Source organism: Zosterops lateralis (genome assembly GCF_965231275.1).
Source record: "Zosterops lateralis genome assembly, chromosome: 4".
In the NCBI taxonomy this organism is placed as follows: Eukaryota; Metazoa; Chordata; class Aves; order Passeriformes; family Zosteropidae; genus Zosterops; species Zosterops lateralis.
Genome location: NC_139765.1, coordinates 69,021,724 through 69,043,037, shown reverse-complemented (window position 1 = coordinate 69,043,037; position 21,314 = coordinate 69,021,724). Strand labels below are relative to the sequence as shown.

The 21,314-nt window shown below is 37.8% G+C and overlaps 1 long non-coding RNA gene across 2 annotated transcripts in view; it reads right to left on the bottom strand.

The window, feature by feature from the left end:
- Positions 1-19,534, bottom strand: part of LOC310908249 — a 28,866-nt gene extending 9,332 nt beyond the window's left edge. For both annotated transcript variants that reach the window (XR_014589816.1, XR_014589817.1), the window contains exons 1-2: positions 19,402-19,534; positions 5,713-5,984 (exon numbers count right to left, since the gene is read on the bottom strand). This is a non-coding gene — a long non-coding RNA (uncharacterized lncRNA). The remainder of the gene's footprint in view (positions 1-5,712; positions 5,985-19,401) is intronic.
- Between the last annotated feature and the right edge of the window lie 1,780 nt (positions 19,535-21,314).

Sequence of the window (21,314 nt, the reverse complement as noted above, 5' to 3'; positions counted from 1 at the left end):
GGAGAGCCTTCCTCACAGGAAACTGCTGAATAGGACACACCTCAGTCTATTAATTTATTAGATAAATCTGCTCTCTCAAGAGGCAGCTCTCACACCTTTTACATTCAGTTTATATGTTTTCAGTCATTCATTACAATGTCTAGACACCATCCCCACTGTTAATAACAGCACATCTGTTAAGCTGAATCCTGAGCTCTCTCCCTGCTCTGGGGCTGTGATCCTGCACTTTGATGAGTGTTTTGGTTTTTGCCATGATCCTCTCATACTTTTACACTCCTTCTGCCTCATCTGACCCTGTAGGAGGTCACGTTCCATAAGAGCAGCTTGGAAAATAAGTGGTTTGAATTTCACGCCCGAACTCTTCACTCAGTATTTGTTTCAAAAACAAACATTGTCTTTAATACAAGGGATGGCGATCTCTGAGCCTGATCTTACTTAGCAGAGGAGGCCAAAAGCTTCACAGCCTCAGGCTTATTTTTGTTGTTGTTCTTGCTTATTAATCTCTGAATCCTTTAAGACCAAACATCTTATTGCATCCAGGTTTATTGTAGAAATACTGAGAAATTTCTTCTGGAAACTGGGATTTAGGTGTGCCAGGAGCTGTTCAAACATACAGGAAGAGATTTTTTTAATGTACCTTGGATAAGAAAAGAGTTAAAAAACTTTCGATGGAGAAGTAAATATAGAAGATGAGTGGAGAGGAATATTTCCACCATCTTTAGCACACAAGGAAGAGTCATATCAGATAATGCACCTTAAGTCAAATGGCAAGTGATAAGGTCATAAAAATGCCCATGTTCTTCCTCTGGACAAATCTCACCTTAACACAAAATTTCTTATATTTAAAGATTAGGAATTCTCAAAGAGGAGATTCATTTGATTCATTTAAACTTTTATGTCTATCATCAGATTGTGATTTCCTAACTTTAACATTATTTGCCCTTGTCCAAGACATGTTTTCCAGGGTCATCCTTAATCTGGTGTACTGATTAAAAAGCTTTTCTTTGTCTGTTCATTTCAATATTTAATACTAAGTTCTGTGATTAGGTGCAGCTATTTTTTTCTTATCTCCTCACAAATTTTGTGAATGGATAACTCCTAGACCTCGGTTTGAGGATATAGATTGCTGATTTTTTGCTCCAAATTAAGTCATGTCCTAAGCATAGGTCTCATAATGGGCTAAAGGGGTCAATCTTTTTCCAGAGATTCACAGATGTTGTGAGCAAGGTCTTCCTATCTCTGGATAACTTAATTTGCTGTGCTTAAAAACAGAAAAGCCAAAGCAAACTATTTATGACTTAAATATAAGTTGTTTTGAATATTTTTCTTTAAATCCAGTTTTCTGGAATGAAGTATTTTTGGCATTCACAGTCCTCATAAAGAAAAGGCCAATGACTTTCTTCTGAGAATAATATGTGGATAATTAAGATAATGTTTTTAGCAATCAGAAGTGTGTAACTGCCTTCATACAATGTAAATCGTTTTTTGTTTGCTTTTTTTTTTTGGCACCCTTTATATATTTAATTTAACTGCTCAATAAAAGAGTACAAAGAAATATGATGGTTTGCATAATTACACAGCTACTTCAACATTATATTCTTGAGTGTTTTTTATTCTTTCACTTGGAAATTTTCTCCATAACTGAGCCTTTTAGGATCTTTCTTTTTCTTCCCTCCTAGATACGTTAAGTGTCTGTGTTTTAGAAGGAAGCATTTGGTTAGGTTTCTAAAGCTGTATGGAAACAGCGAGGCACAGAAAAATATGCATAGCAGTGTATGTTCTTGTATAACATGCATGTTGGTTTATATGTGTGAATACATAAGCACATTTGCACATACAAGAAGTATTTAATCAACTGTTACGCCTTGAAAGATCAATCATATTAAAAAGTCACTTATTTTGAAGTTACACTGGAGAGTGGTTATTAATAACTTTGATAAATTGAGGAAAGCTTTGATAGCATAAAGGAAGTAAAGGGATTTTTTTTTTTTTTTTTTTTTTTTTTTTTTTTTTTTTCATGAGTTTCTGAATACTGGTGGAGAATAAACCATTTGTGGGGGTGAGGGAGGAGATGCTACTTAGCAAGAATTGCAAGCACCAATGCTTAGTTTAAGATGTATTTTATTAGTAAAAGAGAGGAAAAATTACAGAAATAACTCCAATTGAAAATGCTGCTTTAGTCTCTCAAACATTTTCCTCTAGATCCCAGTGCCCCTCGTGTACCTTAATCCACTGCAGCTGCTCAGTGCTGTTTGTGAGAAGCTGATACAGGACAAATCTGACTTGGCAGCTGTGCAAGGGCCAACCTGCATCACTCAGCTGCCAGTAATTCAGCTTTAGAGAGGAAGGATGTTTCTGCTCTCAGGTTATACTCATCGTTTTAGGGAAGGGAGTTTCTGGCTTCAGCCTTTGAGTACTTGCTCAGAGGTGGGAAACGGAGAGAGGAAACCTTGAGAAACTGCTACACAAAGCTGTAGTTGTCTCCACATTGGACAAAATGTTTGAGCACCAACCATTCTGCTTATGTATCAGACAACCTGATGTGGTGTATAAAAATCAGGGGTAATATTTCCACCCATTTTTTCTAAAATAACAATATTTTGGAGGTTTCATTTAGTGTAAAGTGTCTGCATGTTTTTTTTTCTTTTTTCCTTGTAAACTGTCTAAAGCCCAACTATCTTTTAAGGTTTTACATTCTTCAGTTGTTCTCTGTTTCTTTTTCCAGAACTAACTAACACTCTCTATTGAGAAGTTGAAGATAAATTGTTTCTCACTTGTAAATTTTCTTTGGGGAACTATTCTGACAGTGACAAAACTTCTACTGTGAAGTACTTCTCAGAGCAGTCAGATTTATACCCTTAGTAATGCTCTGGTGAGACCCACCTGGGGTCCTGGGGATCCCCAGCACAGAAGGACAGAGACTTGATAGAGCAAATCCAGAAACCACAAAGATGATCAGAGGACTCGTTCCTGTGAGGAAATGCTGAGAGAATTGGGATTGTTCAGCCTGGAAAAGAGAAGGTTTGGGGTGACCTAATTGTGCCCTTCAAGGACCTGAAGGGAGCTGACAGAAAAGATGGAGAGAGACATTTTGCAAGAGCATGTGATGACAAGACAAGGGGAAACGGCTTCAAACTAAAGAGAGTAGGTTTAATGGGATATCAGGAAGAAATTCTTCCCTGTGAGGGGGCACAGGTTGCCCAGAGAAGCTGTGGCTGCCACATCCCTGGAAGTGTCCACGGCCAGGTTGGAAGGGGCTTGGAGGAACCAGGGATAGTGGAAGTTGTCCCTGTCCATGGCAGGTAGTTGGAACTGAATGGGCTTAAACATCCCTTCCAACCCAAACCATTCTATGATCCTTAGTGCAAACATAGTAGCCTTCCTATGAATTTCATGGTACACTGGATGCATATGAAAGGAATTGCAAGCACTCAAGGGGTCTTTTGCCTTTAAAGTGAGTAGCTTAAAATTAAATATTTTTGAATAAAACTTTTGGATTTCTGAGCAAAGAGAAAGATTGGTAATCCATGCTGGTAGCTATCAACACGCAGCCTCGTCTCGGAAGGAAGCGCGTTTTGTATCTGTCAGATATTGGCTTACATAAAGCTTGCTGCAAATCCAGAGAATTTTAGATCTTGTAGATAAACTGGATTTAGAAACAGTTGAGACACAGAGGAGTAAGTTTAGTGTAATTTTGCCAGTTTTTGTAACACTCTGTTGCAAAGAATGACAAAGCTGAACTCAGAGTGATTTATTGAGAATTTAGGTCATGTTCGGTATTTCCACTCACAAAAGCCAATTTATCCATAGGTCTCTCTGGGTACCTTTCAGAGAAGAGAATGAGTTGTTTTCCACATTTCATAGACAGGTGATGTTTGAAAGCATGCAAATAAGTGAATTCTCCCACATTTACACAGAATGTCATCAACTTTGTTCCTGCCCATGGCACAGGGGTTACAAAGAGATGATCCTTTAGGTCCCTTCCAACCCAAACCATTATATGATTCAATGAACCAGGGCTGAGGGTAGAAACTTTAGCCTCTTTATCTGTACAGGTTCCAGGTAGACAATTGTATTTACTGTATAAACAGCCAAGACTACTTAGATTTAAAATTATTAACCCTCCTGCTTGCAATTCCTCTACTAACAAAGCATATACAGAGTGTTCAACTGGAAAACTGCGGAGCATGACAGTCAATGTGTTGCTATAATACTTGTTGTTATGAATTAATTAGCTGATTTACATTTATATAGCACACTTCATGCAGAATCAACACATGGCATTATACACTTAAACTACATTACAATTAAACAGAAATTCTGCTAGAGAAGTCAAGACGAGGCATCCAAAATAAACCACCCAAAAAGCTCAAAAAAATTAAGTTTCTCATAGCTCTTACGGTAAGCAGTTCATTTAAAAAAATGGAAAAAAAAGTCAAATCTTTAAGAAAGGGCAAGTACGAGTCTCAGTTATGTGGACAGTGACTGATCAGCTGTTCAGGGAGGTAAGTGGAGATGAAAACAAGATGTGAAGAGCATAGAAGTTCTGTAAAAGTAATTATGTATTTGACAGGAAGCCTGTGCAGCACCCTCCACCCCCATGTGATAAGCCAATATATGCAAGTGGCCGTTCTAGGTGCCGAATTTTGTGCAAACCAGGGATTTACACAGTTCCTGGTCAAGGAAGGCTGCAAACATAAAGTGGCAGTAATCCAACTGTGGTGCTACAAAATGTGAGTTAGGAGCTGTGCATCCCACTGAGACAAAAATGTTCTTAACCCACTAAATTCCTGAGATGACTAAAATGAAGTCTGAACATCATGGCTCACTTCAGCTGATTAGAAAATTAAAATTCCACTCCCAGCCGAACACTGAGTGAAGACTCATTGTATTGTTGAAAGAGTTATTGAATGTAAGTAAAAGAGAAAAAAATAAAAAATTAATTTTATCTGACTTTGAGAGTTAAGGAAAAAAAAACAAAACATTTTTAAGATCCAAGGTTTGACTTCTGAAAAAAGATGTTAAAAAACAAAAGGTACATCATTAAAGGATGAAATTATTTCTAGTGATTTCACCACGAAAATATTAGAATTCAGTGTCTTCTTTAACTGTCTTAGAGTGAAATCTATCTGTTTCTGTCTCTGGAACTGAAGGACTGTTTCAGGCAGGAGTTCTCAGATGTCAGCACCGACTGAGCCTTTTCTCCAGAAATGTGCTTCTCTGGGCTTTTCCATTGTGTTATACATTCTTAAGAATAATTTTTGTCTGATTGAAGTTTCCCTTTTCAACCGAACACCGTTCCCTCATTTACCCTTTACTCTTACTGTTTCATTAAGTTCTTGTTCCAGTGAGTGCTAATTTTACGCACTAGAAATAAAAGGTATTAAAGGATATGATCCTAAACAATGTTACTTTTTCAAAATACAAAGTGAACTTCTAATTAGATGTATTTGAAGTGAAAACTGAGAAAGTGTTTTTCAGAAAAGAAGTGTTCCTCAAGAGCTGTTTTTCTTTTCAGCCAAACACATCTCGATTTACAAAAGATTGTGGAAATACACAGGAAAAAAATATTAAAAGCAAATAAAACCAAGCAGAGTTCTGAAAAAATAATTAAGCAGCCAACTTGATTAGAAACATGGCGGGTTTTTGGTAGCCTGGTACTGGAAACTACATCACACAAGAATTCATATTTTCTGGGTATTTTTCTTTTACCTTTTCATAATAAAACCTCTGTCATCAATGGGCAAGCCAAAGCTCGGCATCAGGAGCTGAAGATAATTCTTGGTGCTTCAGTTCAAAAATTAAATGAAGCTTTCCACATGGAACTCATGGATCACATGCATTCCATGCCTCATGTCCTTCAGATTGCACGAGTTGTCTGCAGGGTTTTGGAAATGTGGCTTTCATCCTCTGGCATTATAAATTTTGGGCTTGTCATTACCTGAAACACCTTCTCTTTCCTCAGTTCATACTCAGCTGTGATCCTGCAGGAGAGGAAAGGATAATGGGTCATTCCCAGTGTGTCCAAACACATCCTCTGTGCCACAATTCAGGAAAGCTGCACAAATGCTGCAATGGGGATTTCTTTCCTGGGGCACTGGCGTAAGAAATACACTGGGGGAACGTGAGAGAGCTTAAAGTATTTGACCAAAATGAAATTATAGCCGTATCAATGGTCAGCAATAAATTTGAGCAGCCTAGTGTAAATGTTGACAGCTATAAATTACACATGAATGGATAAGTCATGCCAGGGAATTGGATAGAACAAAAATTGAAATAAATACATCAGAAAGAAGAAGGAAAAGAAGAAGGAAAAATAAATAATAATAAAAAAAAAAGGCTGGAGTAGGGAGAGGGAGAAAGTAGCAATCTACACACCCAAGAAAAACATGTCAGTGTCCCTCCAGCCACACTGGCAGTTTAGGCATGGAAAAATTACTGAAGGCAGATCATCATTATCAGAGCAAAAAAAAGATGTCTCTAATAACTGTGTTATCTGCCATCAAATCTCCAGAGACAAAAATAGACTCATTTGCTCCAAGGTTTCAAGGGTTACAGAGTGAGGCAGGAACCACAAAAAAAGAGATTGATACCAGGGATTAAAGATCACAGCTGTACAGAGAGGAGGTGGAAACAAATTGGCAGTGTTTCTAAAGCCCTGATGAAAGAAAATGGTGCCTTGCTCGGGAAGGTGACAACTGAAAGATAAAAGTAGGAAGGAAATGTTTTAATATTAGAGCTGAGCAAAATGTTGGTAATGAAACAGAGCTGCAGTTTTGCTTAGTTTTGCTCTCCCTCACAAAGTGAGAACTTGGATCGCTTTCTCAAGGTGAGCAATCCCGAGCCAATTTATTATATCTTCTGGTGGAAAGGATACAGAGGAAATTGTGATTGCCCTCGCTGAGATACAAACCCAGCCATATGGTTATCCAGCCTGGTGCACCAGAGTGTTTCACTCCTTTATTGAGTTACCTCAGGCCTGACCAGGCAGAGCTTGGTCCTCTCCCGGGCAGGGATGGAGGCGCCAAGCTGTGCAAAGCTCGGGCTGAGCCACGAGGTAACCAAGCAAAGAGCTGCTGTAATGGCCATCAAATCCCCTGGCAGAGCAGGTATTAAATTACAAACCATTAAGGATTAGCCCAGGAGCCGCTGCAGGAAGTGCTAAAGACAGAGATTTCTGCAGGCTCCTTTCTCTCCTGGGCAGGACAGGATGGATGGACCCAGAGAACACGATTACATGTATTAGGCTTGCTCACAAAATGGGAACTTGCTTGTCTTAGCACTTGACCCTGAGGATTGCTAAGCAGGGAACTCCCCCTCAGACTGGTGGGAGCTGAGAACAGGGGAGAAAAAAAAATAAAATTAGGGATCTTCCTTAAATCTGTCTGCTGAGTTTAGATTTTATTATAGAAACCTAATTTTAGCTTCTCAAGTTCCAAATTACAAATAGGGATGGACGAAACCTGAAAGAAGCATTTTGGAAGCTTTCTCTTATTTGTTTCCTTAAATTTTATTCCCAAACTGTCAAAATTTCCTGGAGTAATAGCCACTGCTGACTTTGACAGCTTGGTGATAATGATGCAGTGATGCTGATTCATTAAAACAATTAGATCTTTAATTTTTAAAAAAATATATGTGATCTAGTTTGCATTAGATGAACAGTATAGACATCTTGATACCAAATCTTTTTTTCTGCAAAACTGTTTTTTTATTCTAGGACCCCCACCATGGCTGATCATGTGGCAGGGATATATTGCTGTGCTGGAGGGGAATTTGGAAGAATTTATCATATTTCTGAGTACAACACCCTGAAAAGACATTCTTCTGTAAGTACCCAAGCAGCTTCAGTGAACTCATTTTTTTAATATGTATGGATAAAGACTTTATGTGTATGGATATATAGCCTGTAGTAAAGAGGAAGAGAGTCCATAGAGTAATTTTGAATTAAAATCATGGCCTTACAGTACATTAGCTGTGACATTTTCTTCAGTGAATAATAATGACAGGATTGGTGGTGGATTAGGCCAAAGAAACAAAAGAAATGTCCCCAGGTTGTAAGGAGCAATTTATCCCTATATTGGGCTGGGCAATCCCAGAGCAGAGGAGGATAATTTGTTATTTTAAGTGAGGTGCTGAAGAGCTTTGGAGCAGAGAAGCGTGTTCTGTCTGCTGCCAATAAAGGTTAAAATGGTTAAAAATTCTTAAGAATTCTTATGAAAGTCCTTATGAACTTTAGTTCTTTTCAAGGTTCTGAAAAACACTCAAAACAAATCCCTTATGGTGATTAATTAGCATCCATTGGACTCTACAGAAATTGCTTTTAAAACAGTTTGTCATTCCCTGCAACCAGACACTATTGGCCCAAAGAGGTTAACTGAGGACAAAAATATCACTGCTCACTACTTCTCTAGATCAATGTAAAATTAAAAATTAAAAAGATATATAAACTTTTTTTAAAAAATGTATATGCTCTTTTCTTTTGACTGTTTGGCCTTCTGCTGTCACTTTCTTGTCCAACTGCCAGCAAATCCAGAGATGCAAATATTGCCCTCCCAAACCATAAATGCAAAACAATTAGAAGGGAATTTGAAACTCTTGTTTTATCATTTATTTCTAGCTGATGGTTTAGAAGTAGTTTAGTTGAGCTAAGTGATGTTTTTCAGCCACTTTTGCTGTAAAGATGAGGAGGGGCAGCTCTCATTTCCAGTGCTGTTTTATCTGCTTTCTCTGCCTGCAGAAACACAAACTCTGATTAAACCACTTCAGATGTCTTTCCCTTAAAGCTTTCTCCTGCATAAATGAGCTGGTGATGGATTTCTGCTGAACAATTTTGAAGCATCTCTGCACCTGACTTTCCAGCATCCAGGATCATCCAGACTCACAACTTCAGCCTAAGATGTTCTATGAATAATTTTAAACGACGAGTGTCACTCATCGATCATTAGCTCACCTAGAAGTTGGATCTAGGGTGAATATTTTCAGGAAGAACACTGTTAAAAGAAGAGTTTTGAATAATTATCCACATTACATAGCTTCCTAGAGATTACTCACCATTAAGCAGATTTAGGTCTTGTTAACCACAGGAAAGGAATTGCTGAAATTCTTTACGTCTACATAGGGACACACTTGGTCCTTGTAAAGTGCCTCGTGTGTTTGTTAGCACTACTTCTAGCATATAGTAATTAAGATTTATATTGCTTGAGGATATTTGATGTTAACACTGGAAATTATGTTTTTTCTGTAATCAGAATGTAAATGGGGAGGGAGGGAAGATACACTTGAGACTTGTATTCATGAGTGTGGAACTCTCATTTATATTGGGTTTAGCACAGCAGTTCAAAAAGCCCAAGAGCAGCCAGGACCTTATCCAAATGCTGGACCCACAAGATTTAGGGAGTTCTGTATTTTCAAATAAAATTCATTAACAACAGAAGCATCTCTGTTATCCAGAGTGGATATAATCTTTGTTTCTACATCCTAGAACATAATGTGTAATAACAAGGTCTCTATGGAGGGAATACACAGGCTACTAAAAAAGTTCAAAATATTTTAGGAAAATTCTTCTTTGTCATTTTTTTTTTCTGTGACATTATTGTTTTGGAGTAACAGTCTCTGCCTTGAAGAATTTGCAGTAATCATAGGGAAAAAAAATTAGACAAAATAATAAAATCAGCTCCCTATTTTTCTGAGGCACTGCAGTTATGTCAGGAAAGACAGAGAGAGAGAAGGGAGATCAAAATATATTTTGATTGACGTGGTCAGGATGCATCTTGCATCACCCTTTTTCTTACCAGACATTCTAGTCAGAGGAGCAAGAGTCTATACTAATGATTGCAACACAGCAATAACAGACTTTTTTCCTGGTAAATAAATATCCTTTTCCTTAGCGAAGTGAGAAAACATTTTACTATTAAATTGCAGAATAATACAGAACTGAAAAATAGAGAACAGAAATCAGATCTGACCTGAGAGGTTTATGACTGAGGGAGCAGCCTGGAGTGACACAGCCCTGCTAAATTCACATTGGAAAGGGGAAAATGGATTTCTTTCAGAAGAAAAATACATTTACAATGGTGGCTTGCTTCCCAATTCAAGAAAAATGCTATATTCATCTAGTTGCCAGAATTTGAGTTGTGTTTAATTTGAAACATAGTTATGGATAGATATATTGATATAGCTTCTACTTTTTTTTTTCCCTCTCTTTTTGCTTTTCCACTCTTTTCTAAGTTTTTAACAGAAGAATTGTAAATTGAACATCAATGCAGCAAGCACGTTGTGGTGGTGTTTGTTTTTTGTTCACTACATCAAGACAGTGTCCTTTCCTGCCTGTTATTTCAAACTAGCTAGAATGAAAGTTGAGTTTAATAAAGTTTTTTTTGAGTGCTCAAGTGACATTAATGTTTCAAAAATTATAACCTCCAGTGCCACAAATATCCACCTGACATATGCACAAATATGCACCTGACATCCTGGAATTTATTTTTTAAACATAGATTAGTTTGGAAGTGGTTTAGTTGAAATAATTTACTTCTATCGACTACTTTCCAATGCAAGAATAAACAATTCAATTGAATTTATCCAGCTGTAAGGTTGCCTCACCCCAACAAGCTTTAAGCCCACTGGTTGCTTTCAAACAAAATTTAACAGGGACATTGTTATTTAAAAGAGAATTTAATTTGTGGGGATCTCAACAATCAAGTAGGTTCAAATTAGTAAGGAAAAAGCAGAAAGGGCTCAGCTGATAAATATTCTGTTTGGCCACAGCAATGAGCACATGAAGAGCTCCCAACCAGCTTCAGCCTTTCTCTGTCATTGACTTTGGCCTACTGCTCATGGAAATATCCAAGGGATACAGGGCAGAGCTGGAGATGTTGGTGTTGGAGTCAAAGAAAGAATAAAGAAAGAGGTACAGGGAAGTTCATCAGAGAAAAGGTTCCATTAGCTCCACTGCCCAGAGAGCTCACTGGTTTTGATAGCAAGAAGCAATTTCCTGCACTTCAGAGTGTCACTTGGCTGGAGCTGTAAATCAGTGCAGCTTATGGGAATACCAAGGTGTGCTAATTATATCGTCCCTGATCCTCCCTGGCATTAAAATCCCTCCTAGGAAGAATTCACCCTGTGAGGAGATTCTTTGATTTAGAGCCTGGGAAATAATAATAACCATAATGTAACAATACAACTTGAAAAATAGTATAAGGTACTATTTACTAGTAAGCAAATGCTTTAAAAAAAAAAGACAATAATGCAAGATCTCCTGAAGAATAAGTCAAAAGGTAGTAGATAGACAGGATTTATCTAAAACCATTATAATTCCTACTAAATATGAATTCTGGAACAACATAAAATATGCACAGAATAACTGTGATTCTTGTCATCTTGAAGTTTTATGCATTACTCAGTATTTTGGATGGAAAGCAAAAGAGTCATTCCTTGTAAAATCACAAGAAAAGGGATAAGAAAATGCCCTAAACTCCAGGGAGAAAACCTTTCACTTCCTCCCATTAGGCTTGCTAAACAGTGAATTAGTGAATGAGCATTCTGGAACCCAGATGTGCAGTGACTTGAGTGTGTCATGTTCTGGGCTATCCTAATCATTAAGTTGCTTAGCACAAACAGGTTTTTGCTTTGCCAGCATCTTCTCCACGAAGTTTTATGAATCTCACTTTTCATTTCCCACTTCTTTTGTCTGTGCTTCAAAAGCAAAACGTTTCACCTGAAGCTGAATAAAAAGTCTCATATGCCACTGACTTTCCTTTTGACAATTCACTTAGGAAAAACAACTAAACAAATTTCAGTCTCTATAAAACCTTTTTTTCTTTCCTTCCACTGGTTTGACTAAGTGAGGAATAATCTATTATTTATATTCCTATCCACTACACACAGAGCTCTCTCTGGGGAGAAGATGAGATAAAGAGCAAACCACCTGCGACAGATGTTGCTCATATTCTCTCATGCACTCTGGGAAGGTGCTCAGATTCTGCCATGGTGAAAGTGGCATGTGGAAAATAGAGAGAAGGGAAACTATAATGGTGTTCTGAGGAGGGGAAATAGTTTATGTAAAACATGCTGTCTCTAACAAATCATCCTATAAGCTGTTGCATCAAGGTAGGCAAACCACTGGGACACAGCTTTTCATTTTACACCTTCATTCTTGACTGTGTCCCCTGCACAAACCAGCTACAGGACCCTGCTGCTCCCAACACTGTGTCTGAATTCAAATCACAGAGAGATGAAGTATTGAGGGCCTTAAATCAAAGAATTATGGGGAAACAGTAAGGAAAAATGTATTTTCCTTGATGCAGAACACAATGCAACTGATTAAAAAGAAGGAAATGTAGTAAGGCAAATTACTAGGACAGTACTTTTTACATACATGCATGTCCAAATTGCTTTTGAAGGGCTGGGATTTTCTACTTGAGAAATGTACAGGCAACCAAGACTGTGGCAAGACAGATATAGGTAGTGCTAAAGGCAATCCTGCCTAGGATATATTGCAGCTGTGTTAATTACCAAAGAGTGGGAACAGCCTTGTCCTCACAGCTGGGGGTGATAAAAGAGTGAGTGAGTTGGTAGAGAGTCAGTTGGAGTCTGCTGGCTGCGCTGTGAGGAGGAAGGGACAGGAGGTTGTGTGAGGGACAGAGAAGGTGAGCCACTGTACGAGGGACAGAAAGCATTGAGCTGGAACTGCAGAAGGAAGAGAGAAGAAGGTGAGAAAAAGCCAGAGCTGTGGAGAGCTGCCCATAGGATTGATACATAGAAAGGATATGAAAGAATTCTAAATAACATGCTGCTGATACTTGAAGCCATCTGAAGTTTTTATTGAGGCACTCTGAGTGTGTGGCCGTGTCAACTCCAACACGAGATGATTCTGTTCTCTCTTCTAAATTGGATGTCTGCTCTTCCTTCAGCACACACTTTCTGTATATTTTCTCTTAGAAGCAATTTTGAGCATGACCCTTCAAAGTACTTAGAAATCTACTAGACAACTGGAACAGTGATGTCTGAGAGAGCCAGGCTCTGAAATATGGAGGATTTGAATATTAGAACCCTTTTGATCGACTGAATTCTTGATGGTATTGTCATAAATAATGTTCAGTAAACCAGGATTCCATGTTATGGTGGTCTGTATGGGAAATTTGGCTGTAGTCCTGGGTTAACTGGAGTAGCTCAACAGATGCCCATCAAATGTTTCAGAAGTATGAGTGAAGATAAAGCTCTAGGAATGGTTTGCAGGCAGGAAATGAAAACCCCTTCTGAATGGGATTTTTTTTTCTTGTCAGCTCTAGGATGAAAATACATATTACAAGAATTTGGGATTCAAATGTATCTCACTAACCATGTCAGCATCAGAAGCTGCTTCCTGCTCAATTCCTCCCCCAGACAGAGATTTGATTACCCATCTGTACTCATTTGTCCTCTCAAAAATTTGTTGGAGAATTGGAAACACAGTTCTTGGAATCCCTGGAAAGTCCTTGCTGATAAAACTTGAGCTACTTATCCTTTTAGATAAAACACAAAAGATTTTTAAGTTTTATGTTTATGTGAACACCTGTATCTCAGTTGCTGCACTGCCATTCTCCTCCCTTCCTCTAGCTTCTGAAAGATAAGAAGATAAAAATGTTTCCAAGTTATGTAATGCAGTTTTTCTCTAGGAGATCCTCTTTTCTCTGTGTGTGCCCAGTCTTCAATGGAGCCAATATCAAGTGGATATTATATGTGTTACTGTGAAACAAATAATATATTTATTTAAAAATTGTTTGCTAGTCAAAATTTGAGAAACTGTCATTAGGCATCTTGCAGTGCTTTAGTCTGGATAATTTTTTAAATCTTGAAGAAAAATACAACTGAATGCAAGGGAATTTTTCTATGTTAGAAAGTCAAGCTTTCCCTACTTATTAAAAAGGAAAAGAACATTTTGGATTGGTGAAGACCATCCTACTTTTCCATAAATTGCCTGCCTCTTATTTTTATGAACTACAAAGTGAGAGGCACAGCAAGTAGTACAAAGAATTCAGCTGGTCAGAATCTTTACTTTTATACTAAAATCCATTTATTTCTGGGCAAAATGTAAGGAAAAAGTAAGTGTGTATGTAGAACCCTAGTAATTTAGTTTTCAGCAGGTCATGTTGCTGCACAGGCTTAAGAGCTAGTTCACACTGTTATTGAATAAAAGCAAAAAGTAGAGTTACCATAGCAATGGCCAAAACACATGATGCTGATTTTTCCCTCTGAGATTTAAAAGTCTCTCACATTTTTAAGGAAATATGCATCAAAATATCTCATCTGCACTTGAAGGCCTTGGTGGTTTTTTATTGAAATGCGCCAGATTTGATGTGTTCAGCAGCAGCTCTTTACCTGAGCGATTTTGAAGGCCAAGTTGCAAGAGCACTCATAGTTTGAGCACAGCCTTATACAAACTTTTTGTCATTTGCTGCTGGACAGACATATTTTCATGTCTTCCTAGGTTTGCAAGCAGAAGGGAAATGAGAAGCTGTATGAAGGAGGTTATATTTCCAAAATCAAGTAAACATTGCGTTGCGATCCTTCCCTCTGGAATGGCGAGTCTAAAACAAGTATCACAATTTCTGTGTCTGAGACTATCTTGGATGAAGAATCTCTGTGTCTATCCTATCATTTCCCTACTTTCCCATTAACCAGAAATGGAAGAGTGGAGACTATGTGACATGGGTTAACATCTTAGTTTAGGAGTTTGCAGTATTAAACTTGCAGCAGTTAATGATTTACACGTGTTTCAAGGGTTTTATGTGGCACAGGACAAGAGTGTAAAAACTTCTATTTGTTGTCTTTTAAAAAAACCTTCCAGATAATCCTTACTTTTGGAAGAAATTCTAGGAAGATAATACAAAATTACTTTGTCTTGGCACACAGGAATTCCTGCTGGCAAAGAAGGGCATTATGAAGCACGTTTCTGCTGGTGGCACAGGCTTCTGGAAGAAATTTAAATGGAATTTTTAGAACAGTTCAGCCTTCAGAGATCCTTTATTGCTTCCTCACAGAGCAGGTTTAGTATTCACTGAAATTTTATTTAATTTCCATTGGCTACCTAAGCACTTTTCTTCAGTTACTACGTGAAGAATCTTTTCCTTTTTACTTTTCGTGTTAAACCAGTGGTGCTGGATCCTTTTATGGACCTCTGAGAAAACATCACTGTTGATATATAAACATCTGTGTAGGGAATATGAGCCTAGAAAATGTGCTAGTTTTTCTCAGTTAACTTTTCAGAGGGTCTCAAAAGCATCACACGTTCTACAGGTTGAAAACAGATGCCCTATTAAAACTATTAAAAAGCATTGCTATACCCTGTGAAATAATTATTACATTTTACCTTTGCAGCTGATACAGATGAAGTCATGTCTAGGCATCCTATAGTTGATATATCAATGGAAAATACTATTATTTAATTTTAATAATAATCCAGTGCAGAAGACAGTCATATAGAGACAGAGCAGTAAATGTCTGACAAAGCAGTTGAGTCAGGTAGAGATCATTGACAGTGAGTAGTGGTTTCATATAACACAAAATGTCAAAAGAATAATTCACAGATAATATTAGGAAGGGTAAATGAGGAGACAATGGTTCAAAGTGAAAATAAGCTCAGGGTGCAGTGATCCAAAAATTGTGTTTGAAGGCGATGTAATGCAAATACAAAGCTGGCAGTGCTGCATCCCTTTGAAACAGAGGGAAGTCTGCAGTCTAATTGTAAAATATGGCTCCATTTACTGAACAAAGAACGTTATCAGCAGGACAAGAGGAAAGCTGAGAAGAAAGCACTGGTTTATACTGTGGGTAGTCACCTGTCTACAAATGGGCAGAACAAAGAGTATGGATTTGTACAGTCCCATTTAAATACTTCAGGATTATTTTGTACAAGAGCAGTATCATTTTTCATATCTGTACATACAATGCTGAAAATAATGATTTGGTTGTTCAGCCTATAATGCCAACGCATAAATTTCCTTCTGAATGGAGGTTCCTTCTTAATTACATTCATCTGTACATCTCTGTCTGTGTAACAGGTTTGTTTTTGAGTCACTCATTTAACAGGTGCTTGAAAGCAATACAAAGATACTGTGAAAATGGTGATGGGATTTAGTACCAAAAACATTCATCAGACCCAGCCGGGATACACCAGGCAGAGGGACACAAATTTTGGATCGAAGGACTGTTGGTGAAAAAGAGAAGTGCTTTTTTTGATATATATATATATAGGACTAGATTACTGGGCTGTTACCTGCCAGTTCTGGCAAGTATGTAATCTCATCTGTAAATTCAATAACCTCAGTTTTGAAAGTAATTAAAGTGCTCTCCTCCCCTTTTCTTACTGGACAAATGCCACAACTTAATGACTCCGATGTTTAGAATCTTACTTTCGGTTTCCAGTTTCTATTCCCGACCAACACTGGAATGTGCCACTATTATTCTGTTCCCCTTCTCCTCTGTAGTGTTTTGAGGAGTGACATTTGGTTCAGTCTTTAATTTTCCTCATTATGCTTGAGACTTTTAGCCTGTGTTAAGAGTACAGATATTTTTCTTCATCAACTTGCTTTCCTTGTCATGTGAACACTAAGACCTGGTTTCAACATTTTAGCAGATATTTATTTTTCTAATAATAAAAAAAAAATAAGCACAAACCCTTCAGGAAGTGATTAACATCAATCTTCTCTAGCGTGAGTACAGTCTGTTATGATCAGCTCAGGACTTGCAGTTGTTTACAAGGTGAGATTAACACAAACCCTCAAATTGTGGAGTAGACTGAGAGAGCTTTCTTTTAAGCATCCATACAGAGCACACCTGTTGACCAAAATCTCACCATTTACTGTTCTTTCATGGCCCATTTACAATAAAATGTTACATCCTTCTTGTTCTGGTTGCCTTGATTTTGCAGCCACTAACCCAGCCAGCACAGTTGCTATCCCTTTAACACGCTGCTGCTGTCCCGGTATACATACTATGTTTTTATTAAATCCATAATTCATATTTCCAAGTTCCTTTTCTCACATCAGGAGTTGTAAGCAAGAATAGTAATGACACACATCAGGAGTTATAAGCAAGGATGGTAATGATATAAGGATGTTGCAGCAAACAAAATGTTGTGCAGGCTCAGTGCTGCTCCCCATGAGCCTCCATATAACTCCCCTGCCTGTGTGCTGAAGAATCACAGACTGAAAATGCTTCCAGCTAGACAAATGTTTTGGGGATTTGGATCTTTGGAATGAAAGGATCAGTCTGTGTGTTTGCAACTTCTCACTGGCCATTGTACACTGCACAAAGGCACTGTTAGGTAGGGAAAGATTTGTTGCAGCCTATTTTCTTCGGCTAATGTTGTAGCAGGTTAAAAAGATAAAATGAGCTTAATTTTATAGAAATAGTGCAAAAAATGTTTGAATATTTAACCCCAAAATCTTTGTTGTAGACGTGGATGATCACACATACTTATTTACTCTTTTTCTGCTACTGAAAAATGACTTCCACAAAAAAAAAAAGAGAGAAAACATGGAGATATGTGCATTACTATGTAGGTCAACTATTAATTGGTTTCAAAGGGCTTTATTCTTTAAAAGAAATGATCCTTTTATACTTACAGGAGACATTTGTTCCATTTGCAGTATAAATTGGGACACATGCAGTTTCCTTTGTTGTTCTCCAAACCAAGATGATTAAGCAAGCTCATTAACTCAATGAGCAATACAGTAAGACCTTTTGCAAACTACTTCAGAAGAAAAGCAGAAAAATCTCTATAAACACAGGTGAGCAATAAAATACCAATAAGGCAAAAGTATTGTTTGCAGCATACCCTTAATCAGTGGCTATTCTTTTTACGTCTCAGCATGAAATCTCCACTGAAGAAATCTCTCTGAAGTCAGTTTCATAAGAAATAATCAGACGAACTGCATAAAAACTAAAGGCCACTAAGAATTAGATTTTGCCTATAGAAAATATCTATTAGATGTCCACAAATGAACCACTTGCATTTGAAAATACTTTGGCTTCCTGTCAAAACTCAAAATTGTCCAGGCAGTGAGGGATCAGGTTAGGAATGCTAATGCCTGTATAAAATTAAATCTGACCAGGGATGTGAAGGGAAAAAAAAAAAATAAAAGCTTCTTTAGGTATGGTTGTGACAAAAGGAAGACTACAGACAATGTGGATCCTCTTAAGAAGGAAATAGGAGATCTGCTTCCCCGGGCTGTGGAGAAAGTTGAGGTACTCACTATCTGCTGGCCTTATTTTCTGGTGGCTACCTGACTACTAGCAAAATATCTTTAACATGAAGGAAATGCATGAAGGGGCAGGAAGATATTGGGCTGCACAAGCCTTTTCTATCTAAGCCATAAGGCAGGTCACAACTTACATTATTTTACTGCTCTCACCACCTCTATTTTACTCCACCAGTGTACAATTTTGCCTCCTAGTTCCTTCAGGAGAAATCTGGAAATGGTTGCGGACTGACCCCCAGGTTAATTTATTAACATCTGTAGTCCTGCAACTGGCAAAAAAAACCAGACAGGCTCTGGTCAGGTTGGTTTTTGCTACTCCAACACAATGGGCATCAATGTTGCAGCATTGCAGCAGCACTATTCTTAATCTCAATATGAGATTAAGAATCTGGTTATATTTATTCTCTCTTCAAGTTGAAAAAATACTTGCCCATGTTGTTGGAAGCAATCTATATGTCAAAGCCTCTTGGTACTGAAAAAGATAAACAAATCAAGTCCTGGCCAGTGCAACATATCAGAGAGTAAAGTTTAATTTGGTCTTGTGGAACATCATGGAAACTCAGCCCCACAAAAAAAGTACTTTTCAGACTGAAATTATCAAAGACTTTGAAGACAGAATGTTCTGGTCACAAAGTATTTACAGTGGGGAAATAAACATTTATGAATATTTCTGTTCCCTTCCTTTCACAAGCTTCACTTTACCTAGACAGACAGTCCACAGGAGATGACTGAGCTAAATGCAACAGTGACCAAGCTGACCCAGAAATACACAAAGTTCCTCAGTTACCATTCAAGTGTTACTCTGTTCCTATAGAGTAGAAATTTTTAGACTGTAAATGTTTTTGGGGAAAAAAAAAACATTAACACCACTGTGTTTTACACTATTAAATCATCAATATAGTCAAAGATACCTAACTTAGTAATAATTTAGGTATTGATATTTTAGCTATTAATAATTTAGGTATATCATTATCATTTCTAGTTATTGATTCTACTAGAATATTTTCTACTCTCTCTGTAACTTTGTAATACTTTCCTTGAAAACTAGGTTCTGATTATGTATTTTTAAAATAAACACTTATTTGCAACATCAAGAATTTTTACCAGAGTGATTTAAAACATTTTAGTTGTCTCATTTTCCAGCATCACTCAAAAAACTTACCTTCATTTGCAAACATTACTGTGTGAAATATTGCTACAGTGAAGTCAGCAAAATGACTTTGGACTGCAGGGTGCTGAAATTCCCACATCCTCTTCCCTGACTGCTACAGAGCCAGGATTTCTCCCCTGTTGTGTTTATGCTGAATCGAATGGAGTTAGAGCCTATAAATGATTTGCCACTGTGTAAATGTTTCAGTAACAAAACTCCAAGAATTTCCTATAAAAACAGAGGTAGTAACTAAGGTTTAAGAGAGGAGTGGTAGGTTATTTCTAAATACAATAAGTGAATCTTACTTAATGTAGGCATACTATTTCCTTTTTTGTTGTTGTTGCTGTTTAATCTATGGTGGATTATGTTGTATCAATTTATACTTGATAATAAGTGATATACACTTATTATAATTTACACTTATCTAAGTGTGCCTTTGTAGTGACACACAGTTCTGAAGGAACACTGCATGTATAGGCTAATAGATGCCCAGAGAAAACTACACTAACAAACCTAAATGAAATAGTTAAGAATATGAATTTGTGACACTGGCACAGTTTCCTTGAGAAGAACTTCAGTCGCTTCATGACCAGAACACTGACAATTTTCCTTCAAGCTAAACATTTCTCCAAATTTAAGTAACAGGAAGGACAAATTCTATCTCTCATTATGGTATCACCCAAATTTAGGACCAAAAAGAACTGGAAAAGTATAATCCTTCAACGAATTGTCATAATTTTAATAATTGTCTGCAATTAAGTGCATAAAATTCAAGAAAAAAAAAATTCAGGTAGTACACTCATGGTAGGTAGCTTGCAAGAGTCACTGTCACAGAATCACAGAAGGAATTAAGGTGAAAGGAACCACCGTGGGGTCATCTGGCCCAGCCTCATTGCTCACGTAGGGTCCTCCTGAAGCACATGGCAAAGGATTGTGTCCATACAGTTCTGGAATATCTCCAGAGAGGGAGACCCCACACTCTCTCTGGACAATCTCTTCCAGTACTCAGTCACAGACAGAGTAAAATTTTTCCTTGTATTCAAGTGGAGCTTCCTGGGCATCAGTTTCTGCCCCTTACTTCCTGTCTTAACCCTTGGCACCACCGAGCAGAGCCTGGTCCATCCTCTGACACCCCCTTGCAGACACTGACAGACACTGATGAGATCCCTTTGACAATGTAGGGTTAAACTGATTTCTGAGGTAGTAGGGCCTGAGAACAAGATGTTGGCTTCACTGCAACCAGGATGTTATTTTCATGCTATTGTTTTAACCAAATCAACAATAACTTTGCCTAGGTAAGGGGGAGAGGGGGGCATGATTGTGATTCTTAGTAAAATATGTAGGCCTTGGGAATTAAAGTTAGATAGACCAGGTGTATCTGTACCTGTATAATCATTAATATGATAAATGGCATTATTGCTAATTGTAACATTATTTTGATAACTAAATATGATCATTCTCTTAAACCAGATTCTTAAGCCGAATATCAAGAATCAATTGTTACAGGATTATGCTTGGGTAGAATCAGTGGAACAATGGTATTTAATGATTAACATATATCCTTGTGTAATAAGAAAAGTATAAAACTGTGTCCTTTTTTCAGTGGAGTTGGATTTGGGTGCATTCAAGACCCCCCTGGCTCCCAGAGCTCTCAATAAAGCACCACATACAATCATTCCATGATTGTGTGTTTTTACTATGCTAACGTCCTCTGAGTCCTCTCTTGTTGAGCAGGCTCAGCTCTCTCAGGCTTTCCTCCCTTCATCATCTTTGCTGCCTTACACCAAACCCTCTCCAGGAGCTCCATGCCTCACTTGTCCTGAGGTGCCCAGCACACAGAACATCAGGTGTGGAGGGGCAGGATCACCTCCCTGGACCTGCTTTTTCCAATGCACTCCAAAATGCCATTGGCCTTCTCGGCCACA